A 7,110-nucleotide genomic window follows, 5' to 3' on the forward strand; every position below is an offset into this window, starting at 1 on the left:
GAATAAATTATTAACAAATTTTGTTGTTGATTAATTCATGATAACACAGATACAGTAAAATAAATAATAGGGGAAAGCTGTTAAAAGCAAGATTAACGTAATGATTCATTACAACTCATGTTCAAAACACCCTATGTTTAGAAATATTGAAAATTTCCATTTTTTTTGCAGTTAACCTGGCACAAAGTGCCTGTAGACTTATATGGTATAGTGGTAGCTTGCATCTGTTTTTTGTCATCAGACATGAATTGATTATTTTGTTAATAAATCAGAAATGAAAACATTTTTGTTTTACACCAGTGCTTTTAATAAGCATATTATACCACATAGGCTTTAAAATACATTTGCAAGTTATACTGAAAGATTTTTCAGGCAAGGCAGAACATACTTCTGTCCATTGGAAGCTTAAGGATGTACTCTTCAGAGGTTTCAGTCACGTTCAAGTCTCGTTTTGATCTGGTGTAACAGGTTTTTGTAATATTTAACAAACTATGATAGGTATAATAGCAATTATTTTATATTTTTTACCCCCCATTTTTGTGGCTGTTTTAGAAAGAGAAACACATTTTCTTTTGATTCATTGAATACTAAAAAAAGTTTAATACAGGATTTTTTTTATATCAAGTGTTTAGTCTGCAAAAAATGGTGAAAAATGTGCATTTTTTCATTAAAAAATAAGGGGTAGGGGTAACTAAAATCGCATTTCTGAGTAAAAAGAACAAGATTAAGCAATTTTACTTCCATAGTGTCAAAGAAAATAATATTTTTATCAATTCTACAAACATTCATACATATCTGATATCACACTTGGAAGAAATTGTATGAATTTGTTCTGCAAATGGTCAAAACCCGAAAATTCACCTAAAATCACATTTTGTGTTAAATTGGTATCTTTGACCGATCATAGCACAAAAACGAGCACACGGACATATATCTTTTTATGCATTTTCTACTTTGCCATTATCTCCTTTTTCAAAAAATCCATATAAGAAAAAAAATTTAATACAGGAATATTTTGACTTCTCAGAGGTGTACATCCTTAACTGCTAGTTATTGATGTGCTTCCTCACACATGTATTCGATAGAATCTAGTCGGAGGAGGATGCTGAACATCAGTTAGGGTATATTGTTAGTCAGGCCTACATCTGTAGTATTTTATTAAGAGAGGTTCCTGCAGAGGTAGCTTAGCTGTACTGTCGAATAGATGTTGCATTTGTTTCAACATCTTGTTTCTAATTTTCTCTCGTCTGATATTTTGCAGTATTGGGTTTCAAGGCCATTAAGTATTCTGTGAACAACGAATGTGGTTCAGACGTGTTCTTTGATAACGGGATCTAGTCCCGTTTTCCATGTAGTCCTGCACCAAGAAAGAAATAGGCAGTTCTTCGTCGGAGGATTGTCTGCGGTTCTTTGTTCACTCTATATTTCTGGTGAATAGTGTTGCGTTGGCATAAAACGGTTTTCTGGATTTCGAAGATTTTCTAGATATAACATGTCAACATTGTGGGAGAAAAAAGGTCCCCAAACTCGTAATGGTTGATTACTCTCGCTGGTCTTTATACACCATGAAAATTAACTCGAGTTAGATAAACATGATAACCAGCCACCACATGTTTAGGAACCTCTGGTTACCCAACTGTCTAAGGAAACAGGTAGTGCATGACCAGTTGAGAACAAGCGAGTATCGAAAATTTATTTATTGGTATCTTGTGGCAGGCACAGTGAATGTAGGATTATACAGTGGCAGATCCAGAGGTTTTTTTTGAGCTTCAGGAAACTCCCCACCCTGAGAATTTTCTTTAAAATTCATGTATTTTCACCACTTTCCTTAATATTTCGGGCAGATTGGTCGAGAGGTTAACACTTCAGCCTTCCACGCAGACGGCCGGGGCTCGATTCTTNTCACCTAAAATCACATTTTGTGTTAAATTGGTATCTTTGACCGATCATAGCACAAAAACGAGCACACGGACATATATCTTTTTATGCATTTTCTACTTTGCCATTATCTCCTTTTTCAAAAAATCCATATAAGAAAAAAAATTTAATACAGGAATATTTTGACTTCTCAGAGGTGTACATCCTTAACTGCTAGTTATTGATGTGCTTCCTCACACATGTATTCGATAGAATCTAGTCGGAGGAGGATGCTGAACATCAGTTAGGGTATATTGTTAGTCAGGCCTACATCTGTAGTATTTTATTAAGAGAGGTTCCTGCAGAGGTAGCTTAGCTGTACTGTCGAATAGATGTTGCATTTGTTTCAACATCTTGTTTCTAATTTTCTCTCGTCTGATATTTTGCAGTATTGGGTTTCAAGGCCATTAAGTATTCTGTGAACAACGAATGTGGTTCAGACGTGTTCTTTGATAACGGGATCTAGTCCCGTTTTCCATGTAGTCCTGCACCAAGAAAGAAATAGGCAGTTCTTCGTCGGAGGATTGTCTGCGGTTCTTTGTTCACTCTATATTTCTGGTGAATAGTGTTGCGTTGGCATAAAACGGTTTTCTGGATTTCGAAGATTTTCTAGATATAACATGTCAACATTGTGGGAGAAAAAAGGTCCCCAAACTCGTAATGGTTGATTACTCTCGCTGGTCTTTATACACCATGAAAATTAACTCGAGTTAGATAAACATGATAACCAGCCACCACATGTTTAGGAACCTCTGGTTACCCAACTGTCTAAGGAAACAGGTAGTGCATGACCAGTTGAGAACAAGCGAGTATCGAAAATTTATTTATTGGTATCTTGTGGCAGGCACAGTGAATGTAGGATTATACAGTGGCAGATCCAGAGGTTTTTTTTGAGCTTCAGGAAACTCCCCACCCTGAGAATTTTCTTTAAAATTCATGTATTTTCACCACTTTCCTTAATATTTCGGGCAGATTGGTCGAGAGGTTAACACTTCAGCCTTCCACGCAGACGGCCGGGGCTCGATTCTTGAAGTCGTCGTACGCATGGAATATCAGAGAAAGTGTTTTTCTCCTGCCCACACAACTCCAACAACCCAGTGGAGTATAAAATGGTCTGGGGTGGATGTTGCGGTATCTGTGCTGTGTCATTCAAGTGAGGTGGCACTATAAAAAAGATGCCGTTGGAAGCACGGTCCCACTACAAAACAGAACACAATACATCTCCGGCACACACGCAGGCATACACACATAGTGAGATATTAGCCAGGTGGCATGGGACTAGTAGTTAGCGCCTGATAAGGCAGCTCCTGCGAATTCCTCAAAATTGAATTAATTAATGTATATGCTAATTGTATTAATTGTATATCTATGTACTGTAAAGGGCTTTAGAGTGGCTTATGTTAGCTTGATAGGGCGCTATATCAAATGTTGTTGTATATTATTATAAATATTTCCCCATTTGGAAACCCCCCTTGGACATTTGGAAGTAGGGTACTGTTGACAAGGGTGATATTTTGGTTCAATAAATAATCTCGAAAATATTATAATGGACCTTGGGTGTTTCATAAGGAATGCTGTAGTTAACACAAACTAATGAATACCGAGTTTGTTTGAGTTAAACTATTGTCATTTAGGGCCAAAGCAGTCTTTGATATGAGGCGACCATTTGAGGATTCTAAATGAACAAAAACCTCGTATATTTAATAATATCAGCAACAGAATGTGCATAAAAAGTTACAACAGTTTATCAAACAGATCAATGTCTTTGATTAAGTTGAATAATGCATCCAAGTCTACGGAAATGAAAACGGTTTTCATGTTCGTGACATGGAAGTATTTATCACAAATGTAATCTCAAATCTGACCATTCTGTTAAAATGTTATCAACTGTCAATGGGGGCACGTATGCGTGACATGTAAGTGGACATCCCCTATTAAAAATGAGTGAGATAAGTATTACCAGTACGGAGCCGAGAAAGGACAACATTCTCTCTACGGTCTCTCCGACTTGGCAGACACGGTTTTATTTTGATTTCACTTTAAAAAAAATATGTCGGTCTCGAGAGACCATCGTTGCTGAATCGCTTTGGCTAATCGTATAATGGGTTTAAAATCTTAATATCGCAGTTTGATATTGGTTTGGTGGGAGTGTTATGCATTTCAGCTGCTCTGTCAGCATTTTCATTACTTTTATGCCGATGTGACTCGGAATGAATAGAAGAATTATTTTTCGTTTCTTTTTGAGATACAAGATATGAGGAATAAGAGATTTGGTATAAGAGTGTTTTTCGGATCTCGTAACTGCAGACTTTTAAGGTCTGATGGAGAGTCTGAACAAACGATTGCGTTTCAATTAACGCAGTGTTCATCGAGATAGTCAATGACCAAATTCATACCGGTTGATACCTCATAATTAACATACTACATCTATTTTATATCATCGTAAAATAGGTTGTACGGAATCAGCCAGTCCATCTTCATTTTCGACCTAATCATAAAATCAAACACTGTGTTTATGAGTTGTAAATATCATGCTACAATATATTACGTCATCGAAATGATTAAATTTGTGTAAATATATGTATAGGTTATAACCTATAAATATTTTTACACGCGTATTCGTGTTGTTGTAACAACACGAATACGTGTTATACTTGTAATCCTTATCACCAGTACGAGGCACAGCTGTCATTTGATTTATTACTCATTTTATCGATTTAGGTTTACATTTGGATTTCGATTGGCTAAATGCCTAGACATCACTGTTAGTTTGCATTAAAAATTAAATGTATCGGCATCTGAGAAAAGGTTCTGTTAAGAAATATGTTCGTGATGAGAATGTATTCGTTTGTGATTTTGTGATTTTACGGATTAAGCTTAAGTGATACATAAGGATTTTAAACGTACAAAGATTTTTTTTATTCAATAAAAGTAGCCAATTTAATACTGTTTTAACTATAAATGAACTGTGATGGTGATTTTGTCTTTAAGACAAAGTGTGATATATTTTAAACCTCCAATATATGTATATACAGGTACCATGGTTTTAATAGGTCATCACGCTTTATAGTTATTTTTTACTTTTTTTCATTAAAGGATACTGCAATTTGTCACTCGATTTCATTACTTTTATGCCGATGTGACTCGGAATGAATAGAAGAATTATTTTTCGTTTCTTTTTGAGATACAAGATATGAGGAATAAGAGATTTGGTATAAGAGTGTTTTTAGGATCTCGTAACTGCAGACTTTTAAGGTCTGATGGAGAGTCTGAACAAACGATTGCGTTTCAACGCAGTGTTCATCGAGATAGTCAATGACCAAATTCATACCGGTTGATACCTCATAAATAACATACTACATCTATTTTATATCATCGTAAAATAGGTTGTACGGAATCAGCCAGTTCATCTTCATTTTCGACCTTATCATAAAATCAAACACTGTGTTTATGAGTTGTAAATATCATGCTACAATATATTACGTCATCGAAATGATTAAATTTGTGTAAATATATGTATAGGTTATAACCTATAAATATTTTTACACGCGTATTCGTGTTGATGTAACAACACGAATACGTGATATACTTGTATCCTTATCACCAGTACGAGGCACAGCTGTCATTTGATTTATTACTCATTTTGTCGATTTAGGTTTACATTTGGATTTCGATTGGCTAAATGCCTAGACATCACTGTTAGTTTGCATTAAAAATTAAATGTATCGGCATCTGAGAAAAGGTTCTGTTAAGAAATATGTTCGTGATGAGAATGTATTCGTTTGTGATTTTGTGATTTTACGGATTAAGCTTAAGTGATACATAAGGATTTTAAACGTACAAAGATTTTTTTTATTCAATAAAAGTAGCCAATTTAATACTGTTTTAACTATAAATGAACTGTGATGGTGATTTTGTCTTTAAGACAAAGTGTGATATATTTTAAACCTCCAATATATGTATATACAGGTACCATGGTTTTAATAGGTCATCACGCTTTATAGTTATTTTTCACTTTTTTCATTAAAGGATACTGCAATTTGTCACTCGATTTTTTCAAGATTAAATACATAAGCGTGCAAACTGTTGAAGCTCTGGGATTAACCGAGATAAATGGCGGGTTTATACTTCAGGAAGACAACGACTGAGGATTACGATGACGTCATATCTATTCGCGAACACTTATATGATGGTGAGGACTACATTCCCAGTCGATATCATAAACTTTTAGAAACCAACACAGGATTTGCAGGCTTTATCAACAATAGGATGGTGAGTTTTACTCTCAGTTATAAAATGGTTTGATAAGTCTGATATTGGACACAAATATCGTTGAATGAAAAACAAGTTGAGATCACCGACCCATTGATGATATATAAGCTTCGTCATCGGTAAGTTCTTGGTCATTTTGAAAATCTTGATAGCGGTGTTCTTGTAAATCTTGTAATCTCTATAAAAAAGATATAAAGTTAAACTTAAATTTTGAAAAAAAGTTAGATAAAATGAAAGACTTTGAAGCGAACAAAATATCAAGTTTCATATTTCATTTATAAGAACATTAGGTAAATCAGCACAAGCGATACTCGCCCTCTCTCAATAATGTATGTAATTCAATTGATATAATACGGATATAATTATGATGTCAGTCTATATATTAATAATACTATTAACAAGGCTTATATCAGTTAATTGATTTTGGAGGGTTTTTAGAAATCGAATTTGCCAAAATCGTACGCACAAGGCGTGGAATGCGTGCATGAAATGGTGCTTTCAGGCGAATAAAACATGTAACGGTGTTACATCAAACGGGACCAGTGTTTGTAACCACTTGAACCTGAACACTGATAATCTCATCCAGTTGGTCACCACTAATGGTATGTCTGCCTCGCACACTTTGTTGCATGGATATACTGCACCTACAGAAGTAGTGTGCATTCTCGTTGCGATACTTCCACGCGGATTCCGACATCATCAGTATTGTAAGGGAATAAACATGACATCAATCAAACAACAGCCAGTCAGTGTGCGTCAGTCTTTCTTCTGAACTTGGTGTCCTTAAACTGTCGCTCGGTGAAGAATACGTTAATGTCCATCGGAGATTTTGTAATATCTCAGGACATTGATATTCTTGCATTAACAGACACCTGGTGAGGTTCAGAGAAAAATGACCAGGAACTAGCTGAGCTGATACCA

The sequence above is a fragment of the Mizuhopecten yessoensis genome, unplaced genomic scaffold (assembly GCF_002113885.1).
Source record: "Mizuhopecten yessoensis strain PY_sf001 unplaced genomic scaffold, ASM211388v2 scaffold10603, whole genome shotgun sequence".
Classification (NCBI taxonomy): domain Eukaryota; kingdom Metazoa; phylum Mollusca; class Bivalvia; order Pectinida; family Pectinidae; genus Mizuhopecten; species Mizuhopecten yessoensis.